At 43.8% G+C, this 9,956-nt stretch overlaps 1 pseudogene; it reads left to right on the forward strand.

Annotated features, from left to right (window-relative positions):
- Positions 1 to 4,244: 4,244 nt before the first annotated feature.
- Positions 4,245 to 6,336, forward strand: LOC127489667 (general transcription factor IIH subunit 1 pseudogene; annotated as a pseudogene).
- Positions 6,337 to 9,956: the final 3,620 nt, after the last annotated feature.

The raw sequence follows: 9,956 nt of genomic DNA on the forward strand, positions 1-9,956 counted from the left end.
TTCTGCAGGTTTGGAAGCCCTTGAAAAACTTGGAAAACCTATATGGAGAAGCTCATCTCCACCTACTATTTCCCACCTCTACCCTAACCCACCTAAGATATAATAAGGCCCAGGTTGCTGGTGTCTGGGACTTCAGCCACATGTTTGGTCTTTGTGCACACTGGCAGCTGGTCAACTTCTGCAAGTTCGTTTTCTTTGAATAAATTCAGTCTGGCTGTGAGTTCGTATCATCTCCTTATGTGTGGTGTGCCATGTGAGGGGGAGGGAGGGAATGGCAACTGGCCTCAATCAGCCACTCCCATATCTTTTGGTAAGAGCTGTGCATGTTAACTTTTCTCCAGACTTTCTTCTCCTTTCTGAACTCTTTTCCCTTTTTACTGTCTCTGCCCCCCCACCTTCTCTTTCCCACCATGTCCTTTTCCCTTCTGACTCAGATGGCCCTGAGAGATGCTCTCCAGATCACTTTCTCATCTGCTTGCACTTTCTCATTTCTCAATGCATTCACAGAGCTTTTGCCAGATCTCATCACTGCAGGCCACAGCGAACCTAATTCTCAACCCACTGGCTTGGTAAGAAAGGTCTCTGCCACCTCAAGCATATTGGGACGATGCTCATGAGGCTTCTTCCTCCCTTTAGGGCCTGGGTATTTGGTTGGGCCAGTTCATGCCCCTCTTAGGGCCTGGCATGTTTAGTCAGTTTCCTGCTCTTGGGGGAAATGCTTATCTGTAACAGCTTAAAACAGACACCGGTCCGAGCTTGGAGATTCTCGTGGTCTCCTCTTAGAGAACTCAGAACTCAGGTTCTCATTTGGGGTGACTCTTTCTTGTGAAAGGACCTTCTTCCCTCAGGCCATATTTTGCTTAATTCATGGGTTCTAAATCTCAATTCCCCTCTAGCCTGCCTCTTTTTTTTTTTTTCCAAGATTTTATTTATTGGCCAGTGCCATGGCTCACTTGGCTAATCCTCTGCCTACAGTGCTGGCACCCCGGGTTTCTAGTCCCTGATGGGGCATCCATTCGGTCCCAGTTGCTCCTCTTCCAGTCCAGCTCTCTGCTGTGGCCCGGGAAGGCAGTGGAGGATGGCCCAAGAGCTTGGGCCCTGCAACTGCATAGGAGTCCAGGAGGAAGCACCTGGCTCCTGGCTTCAGATCAGCACAGTGCACCAGCTGTAGTGGCCATTTAGGGGGGTGAACCAACGGAAGGAAGACCTTTCTCTGTGTCTCTCTCTCTCACTGTCTAACTCTGCCTCTCAAAAAAGAAAAAAAAGGTTTTACTTATTTTATTTGAGAGTATTGGGCATTGCCTAAAATCTCCATCCCAATATGGTGCCTAGTGGATGTTTGAGGGGTGTGTCTGTGGCTGCTGCCATTAAGCTACATATGATCATCAGACCACTGGCAGGGATAGGTCTGCTTTAGTTCCAGACACATGGACAGTGCATGATCTCTATACTTTGCTTAAGGTGCCCCTGTGTGTGGTCCACCCATGCCTGCATGACCTTTTCACTGATTGGCTCCCCTACTGTGCATGTCTTTTGTAAGCTTTATAAGCCTGCACACTTCCTCAATAAAGTGGTTCCTGCTTCGACAGAACTCATGGGTGCTTGTGGTGTGTTCACCTGTTGACTTTACCCTTCCCGTTCGCCTTTTTGGGGAGGGCTTGTGCTGCCCCTGCTGGTCAGGGGCTAGCATCGGGCTTGAGACCCCAACATGAGAGTTATAATTACAGACAGAGAGAGGGAGAGACAGAGAAAGGTCTTCCTTCCATTGGTTCACTCCCCAAATGGCCGCAATGGCCGGAGCTCTGCTGATCAGAAGCCAGAAGCCAGGAACCTCTTCCTGGTCTCCCACATGGATTCAGGGACCCAAGGACTTGGGCCATCTTCTGCTCCTTTCCCAGGCCATAGCAGACAGCTGGATTGGAAGTGGAGCAGCCAGGACACGAACCAGTACCCACATGGGATGCTGGCACTGCAGGTGGAGGCTTTATTCCCTATGCCACAGCAGTGGCCCATAAAGACTTCTTTAGCTACTTCCTATCCTTCTATGAGTCCTAAAATCCTAAAACCTAACATAATGCAGCCACATCTCGCACTGCTACTCTATATCACATCTAGATTCTCTCTCACATGAAGACAAACATCTCTGTTCCAGCCATCTCCAGTAGTATATTTGGCAGTGCTGGCAAAGAAATCTCAAGAACTGTGGCAAGTCCTGAGCAACTTCACTTGAAAGAATGCCCCATGCCTAGCCTTCTTCTATCTTTTCCCCTGCCTTGTCTAGCGGCAGCCAAAATCTCTTCGCTAATATTTCATGGAGACAAAGTCTTGCCTGTTATTTTAACCTGGCCACCTTGGAATTTCTCATGACCTCCACCAAGTGGGCCACCAAGTCCTTTGTAAAGTCCTGGTAGGATTTCAGGAATTCCACACCCATGAAGCCCTCTATCCAGCAATGTTCCACACAAGGGGTGGAAAGGAAATAAAGGGCCCCTCCCATGGAAACATTACCCTGGGAGATAGCTCTCCTAACCTATGTGGAATAATGCTCGAACCAACTGGCTCACTGGGTTCATTACTATTTCCAGGCATAACTCTCTCTCCACAGTAGCACTTCATTCTGTCACCTATTACATTGTCCTCATTGGGAATCTCTTCAACAAGAAGGTGCCCATCTGCTCTGATGAATGTCCTCCTTCATGAAATTGAATGTGATGTTGAACAATCACTAGTGAGTAACTCGTCTGTGGCACCCTGGCCACTGGGCACAGTCAACCTTGGGGTCGTGGAGCTGCCTGAAGATGTAGTTGTTTCAGACAGTTCCAAGTAGCTGATGGTTGACCAGACATTATTAGCCCAAGGTGTTTTCTGGATGAAAAACTAGGCTCAAATTCAGTTTAAAATCCAAAAAGATGTCTTTGTTAAATAATGATCTCATGCATGAAATTTTGGTTCAGTTGTAAAATTCAACTGGATATTGGGTTTGAAGGAATTTCTGTCTTGAATCTAGGAAGAATATTTAAAGAATTATTTATTTGAAAGAGTTACAGAGGTACAGCCAGAGAGAGAGATTGCCCATTCCACTGGTTTACTCCCCAAATGACCGCAATGGCCAGAGCTGATCTGATCTGATCCCAAGCCAGGAACCAGGAGCTTTTTACAGATCTCCATGGGTGCAGAGGCCCAAGGACATGGGCCATCTTCCACTGCTTTCCCAGGCCATAACAGAGAGCTAGATCAGAAGTGGAGCAGCCGGGACTTGAACCATCACCCATATGGGATGCTGGTGCCACAGTCTGGGACTTTAACCCACTGCACCACAGTGCTGGCCCCTATTTTGTAATCTCTGATTTACAGTCTATAAAATAATTTAAATTTGTTAACAAATATATTTTTACAAATGTTCATATATGAAAAATTATTCAAGACCGCTTGAGATGAAGGTTGAAATTTACTATATTCTTTTATTTAGAAAATCTCTTAATTTGGAGATTTTTTTAAAGGATCAATTCAAAATGTAACTCAAGGAAATCAGCAGAACTATTTGGTGATAGTCTTAATTGCTAATTCTGAAATAGATTAAAAGCATCTCCTTTTAATAGTTTTTTGTTTAATTGGTGACTCTGTCAGTTTTCTACCAACTCCAGTAAGCTCTCTTTTCTTCTCTATTTCTCTGTTAAAATTGCTTCAAATTATGAGATGATTCTGTGTGCTAACTCATTTAAGGTTTTACTTATCCATTTTAGAGAAAGACCAAAGAGATCAATTGTTTAAAAACACCTGAGTCTTTATTAATAAGAGTTGTGGTTTGATTATATGCTCATTTTAAAGCATTTGAGGGATCACTTTTGAACAATGATCAAGTCTGGCCTATATTACATTAAGATGTTAAGGGATCCCCGCCCCCTCGAGCCGCCGTCGCAATGACGCTCCCTACGGCCTGCAGTCGGCGAGCCGCCGCGGGTTGAAGACAGGGCGCTGGACCGCACCGGAGGAGCTCTAGACCAAATGGGTGGCCCGCCAGGATGCCAGTATCCTTAAGTGCTCAAGACCGGAGAGAGGAAACAAAACAGTCGGGAACCGGTGGGGGAGGGAGGGAATTAGCGGAAGGTGTCATGGCGGCCGCGCTCTGTGGTCACGTGTCCCGAAAGCCCGCCTTCGAACTTCTGGTCACGTGCCCTCAGAACCCTCGCAGCCAGCGAAGGAGGCGAGACCCCCCAGTAACAGAGGCGGTGGCGTCGGCTGCGGCCACTGGGTTTCCGCCTCTTCCCAGCAGCAGCTCTAAGAAGCGCAGTGGAACTCGACCTGACCCAACACAGCTACTTACTCCCTGCTCAGGGTTGTGGCTTCCACCTGCACCGTCTAACCATCATGGCAACTTCCTCTGAAGAAGTATTGCTGATTGTAAAGAAGGTGCGACAGAAGAAACAGGATGGAGCTCTGTACCTCATGGCAGAAAGAATTGCTTGGGCACCTGAAGGCAAAGATAGGTTTACAATCAGCCATATGTATGCTGACATTAAATGCCAGAAAATCAGTCCAGAAGGAAAAGCTAAAATTCAGCTTCAGCTGGTCCTGCATGCAGGGGACACAACAAACTTCCATTTTTCCAATGAAAGCACAGCAGTGAAAGCGTGATGCAGTAAAGGACCTTCTTCAGCAGCTGCTGCCCAAATTTAAGAGGAAAGCAAATAAAGAACTGGAAGAGAAAAACAGAATGCTGCAAGAAGATCCTGTTTTGTTTCAGCTCTATAAAGACCTGGTTGTGAGTCAAGTGATCAGTGCTGAGGAATTCTGGGCCAATCGCTTAAATGTGAACACAACAGATAGTTCTTCCACATCCAACCATAAGCAGGACGTTGGCATTTCTGCAGCATTTCTGGCTGATGTCCGGCCCCAAACAGATGGCTGTAATGGTTTGAGATACAGTTTAACTTCTGATATCATTGAGTCCATTTTTAGGACTTACCCAGCAGTAAAAATGAAATATGCAGAAAATGTTCCTCACAACATGACAGAAAAGGAATTCTGGACGCGGTTTTTCCAGTCCCATTATTTTCATAGGGACAGGCTGAATACAGGGTCAAAGGATCTCTTTGCAGAATGTGCCAAAATAGATGAAAAAGGATTAAAAACAATGGTTTCATTAGGAGTAAAGAACCCACTACTGGATTTGACAGCTTTAGAGGATAAGCCATTAGATGAGGGCTATGGCATTTCCTCTGTGCCGTCTACTTCCAATTCTAAGTCCATAAAGGAGAATAGTAATGCTGCCATCATCAAGAGGTTCAACCATCACAGTGCCATGGTTCTGGCAGCAGGTCTCAGGAAACAAGAAGCAGAAAATGGTGAGCCCAGCAGCATTGATGGAAATTCCGGAGATGCCGACTGCTTTCAGCTAGCAGTCAAAAGGGCAAAGTTACAAGAATCCATTGAATATGAAGAATTGGGAAAAAATAATTCTGTAAAAACAATTGCACTAAACCTTAAGAAGTCCGATAGGTATTATCATGGTCCGACTCCAATCACTCCAGTCACTACAGTATGCAACAAGTCAGGACATTATTAATTCTTTTCAAAGTATTAGGCAAGAAATGGAAGCTTATACACCTAGGTTAACTCAGGTTCTCTCAAGTGCTGCTGCCAGTTGTACCATTACAGCATTGTCACCCGGAGGAGCACTTATGCAAGGAGGGACACAGCAAGCCATAAACCAGATGGTGCCAAATGATATTCAGTCTGAATTGAAACACTTGTATGTGGCTGTTGGAGAACTTCTGTGGCATTTCTGGTCCTGTTTTCCTGTTAATACACCATTCCTAGAAGAAAAGGTAATAAAAATGAAAAGTAATTTGGAACGATTCCAGGTTACAAAGCTCTGCCCATTCCAAGAAAAAATTCGGAGACAGTATTTAAGCACAAATTTGGTGAGCCACATAGAAGAGATGCTGCAGACAGCCTACAACAAGCTCCACATGTGGCAGTCTCGGCGTCTAATGAAGAAAACGTGAGGAGTCCATGGCTGTCACATGTGATGTGAGATCGAAGAGAAATGTGACCTGCAGTGACTCTGGAAACCTGGCCTAGTAGACATGCAGATGACCACACAGAGTGACAAGAAACATCTGCACTCTGCCGACTCCCAGAGCTGATGCTATTGTACTTGCACATGGGGAGCTGACAAGAAGAAAGGGACTGATTCAACTAAATGCTGGGGAGGTAAATTAAGGCAGAACCAAAATGAGCTAGGTTGCTAATATATATATATGTATGTATGTATGTGTACATATATATGTGTACATATATATATTTTAAAAGACTGTTTACTGCAGTTACTCAGGAACTTCTTTTGATTCACATTAAACTACTTTCAGAAATTTAAAAATACTTTTTTAAAGGGTGCATTGATAAAATCTGAGGTTTTTTTTGAAAAAAAAAGATGTTAAGGGGATCCTATTTCTACCAGACATTTTAAGCCTTCTTGGCATCTTTGCAGGCATTCAAAAATAAAGTTCCAAATTCTTTGGACTTTGATATTTCCAGTTGGGCCCTGGAAATGTCAAAGGATATTTCTTTCATCTTGTAGAGACATCAACTAATTAGGCTAATTGGGTTATATTAAAGGTAGTGTCAAGATGTGAAATGGTACTAAATGTTATGATGATGTAAAATGCTATCAATACAAATGTCCAAATGCTACAAAAGTCCTATCATCTTGTTGTGTTGCTATCAGTCATGATGGTTATCTTCATGAAAAGGTCCTAGAGGCCTAAAAGAGATAAATGTTTTATAAAATCTTGCAGATGCTTTCGAAAATACTGTCTGGAGTAGGCAATCACCTCTTCTTTTTATTTAATGAGTTTATAAATTTAACCATTTACAATTTTACCTATTTAAAGTCTTTCATCATTCACATTTTGTACTAAAAATCAGATTTACTGCTCATGGAAATTGAAACATTGTGGGCTCTATGTTTAAAATGTGTCCTCTTCAAGGTTCTGAAAGACTTTTTGTACAGCAAACATTTGAAACCTTCCTTTTCAAACCAAACTAAGGGAGAGAGGGTCTTAATAATTACTTCAAAATGCATGACAATTTAGATAAGATGGTCTTAATGTTTGATCTTACCTAGAGGGACATACCTTTCCTTATGGGCATAATCTTATCTTTCTTTTTTTATTTTTATTTATTCTAAAGGTTTATTTTTATTTTATTTATCTGAAAGAATTACAAAGAGAGAGAGAAGTCTCCCATCTTCTGGTTCACTCTGCAAACGGCCACATGAGCAGAACTATTCCAAAGTCAGGAGCCAGGAGCTTCTTCCTAGTTCTCCCGCATGGATCCAGGGGCCCAAGGAATTGTGCCATCCTCTGCTGCTTTCCCAGGTGCATTAGTAGGGAGCTGGATCAAAAGTGAAGCATCTGGGACTTGAACTGGCATCCGTATGGTGAGCCAGCACTGCATGCTGGGGCTTTAACCTGCTGTGCCACAGTACCAGCCCTGAAAAACACTGTGATAACATGCCTGTGACTATAGATTTGTAGCTCTGGCCACCAAGGATTAGGGATGGGATTGAGCACCCCCTTGGCTGACCTTCCCAAAGGCTGCCTCTGTAGTCCACTTTAACAGAGACTAGGAGGAAGAGGAGTTATTTAGGCAGCCAATGTACAGGAGCAATGTAAGGATAGATGGCAGGCCAATTAATGGCTGCCTTACATAGGAGTCTTCCACCAAGGAGACCCAACAAAGCCGGTCTACCTCAAATGGCACCGATTGGCAATATGAGCAATCTGGGCATTGGGCAAGCAGCAGTCATGCTAGAAGATGGCTCCTGAAGGGGCCTGACAACTCTACCAAGAGCGACACTACTGGAAATGGAACTGCCCTGGAGGTTGAAGGACTCCTGGGTCAGAGCTGCAGACCCTGTTGGCCCTCCCTAAACTGAAAAAGCCCTTCACTCTTCCCAACTTCCAAAGTAACCAGCATGGTTGAAGGGATGACCTAGGGTCAGTAACATTGCAGGCAGAGTTCTAAATTTCTTTTAGAGATGTCACCTATTAAAACTAATCTATTCAGGCCAGCTCTCCTCCCAGGCCAGCTAGGAAATGAGGGGCCCCAGGCCCAGAAGCAGGCCAGACTAACTACCCCACAGCTCCTTGACTGCACATACACACTAAACAAAACAGGAGCACTCAGGCGTACATCTGTCTTCACATTAACTGGCAGGACTCTTTTGCTCTCCTATATCCCTCTTTGTTCTCCTCATTTTGGCCATCTTTCCCACCATGGGCAATGTTTCTAATTTCTCCTTTTATCCTCATAGTCATAATGCTTCCATTATTACCATGTACAATTAACATGTTTCAAAAGTCTTTACAGGAGCATATGACTACTAAATCCCCAGCAATTATGCAGGAAAAACCCAAGACTGCTCTTCAATCAATCCAATCCAGAGTACAGATACTCACTCCATGTCAATGGTTCATATCAGCAAGAAGTAGCCAGAAAGAAACTGGCACCCCATGTCCTTATCTATACTCAGAGTTGGGACTGATGGAACAAGGACATAAGCCTCAGTCATTTCAGGTTCTTGTTACCCCTTCTGTTTTCTTTCTTTCCTTTTCTGTCTTCCTTCCTTCCTTCCTTCCTTCCTTCCTTCCTTCCTTCCTTCCTTCCTTCCTTTGTCTCTTTCAAGATTTAATTTGAGTTACACAGAGAGAGAAAGAGAGGCAGAGAGAGAAAGAGGTCTTCCATTTGCTGCTTCACTCCTCAAATGTCTGCAATGGCCAGAGCTGAGCTGATCTGAAGCCAGGAGCCAGGATTTTCCTCTGGGTTTCCCCATGGGTACAGGGGCCCAAGGACCTGGGCCATCTTCTACTGCTTTCCCAGGCCATAGCAGAGAACTGGATCAGAAGTGGAGCAGCCAAGTCTCAAACCAGTGCCCATATGGGGTGCTGGCACTGCAGGCGGTGGCTTTACTCGCTATGCCACAGTGCCAGCCCCTATATTTTATAAGAAGGTATTTCAAAAGGTTCATGGACAATACACATCATCATTTCATTTTATAACCATGAAATTTTGAGTGCTTTTATATAAAGCATTGCTAAAGAACTAAAAATCATTAGGATGATAGAATGTATGTAAATTCCACAGAAGAGAAAAATCTACCCAACCTGGACCTCCGTATCTGTTCAAGCTGATGTACTAAGACTTTTAAATGGGTATAATGATTGAAAATGTTAGATTCCCAAAACAAATGTACCTATTTTTAGTCTTTTTGATTGTAAGTAAGATATGCAACTTATTTTTTTATTATTTTTAAAATAAAATTGAGGCCCAGCACTGTGAAAATAGTGGGTAAAGCCAGCGACTATGGTGCTGGCATCCCATATGGCCACCAATTCAAGTCTCAGATGGTCGAAGTATTTGGGGTCCTGCACCTATGTGGGCAGCCCAGAAGGAGCTCCTGGCTTCTGGATTTGGATCAGCGCAGCCCTGGCCATTGTGGCTATTTGGGATGTGAACCAACAAATGGAACCAACATCTCTCTCTTTCTCTCTCTATCTCTCTCTCCCTCTCTTTCTCTATATTTCTCTATATCTCTATCTCTATAGCTATCTCTATAATTCTTTCAAATAAATTTTAAAAATCTCTATCAAAATGGGTTTAAATATTTTCAGCTATTTCCTACAATACAGAACAATAAAGGACCTTTGAAGAAACATTAAAGAATTCATTTTAACATTGGATAAAATCACCTATTTTATAAAAGACTTATTTGTGTATTTGAAAGTCAAAGTTACGGAGAAGAGAGAAAGATCTTCCATCATCTGGTTCATTCCCCAAATGGCTACAAAGACAGGGGTTGGGTTAGGTCAAAGCCAGGAACTTCGTCCATGCCTGCCACATGGTGAAGGAGCCCAAGCACTTGGCCAATTCTCTAATGTTTCCTCAGGCCA

Source organism: Oryctolagus cuniculus, unplaced genomic scaffold (assembly GCF_964237555.1).
Source record: "Oryctolagus cuniculus unplaced genomic scaffold, mOryCun1.1 SCAFFOLD_64, whole genome shotgun sequence".
Lineage (NCBI taxonomy): Eukaryota > Metazoa > Chordata > Mammalia > Lagomorpha > Leporidae > Oryctolagus > Oryctolagus cuniculus.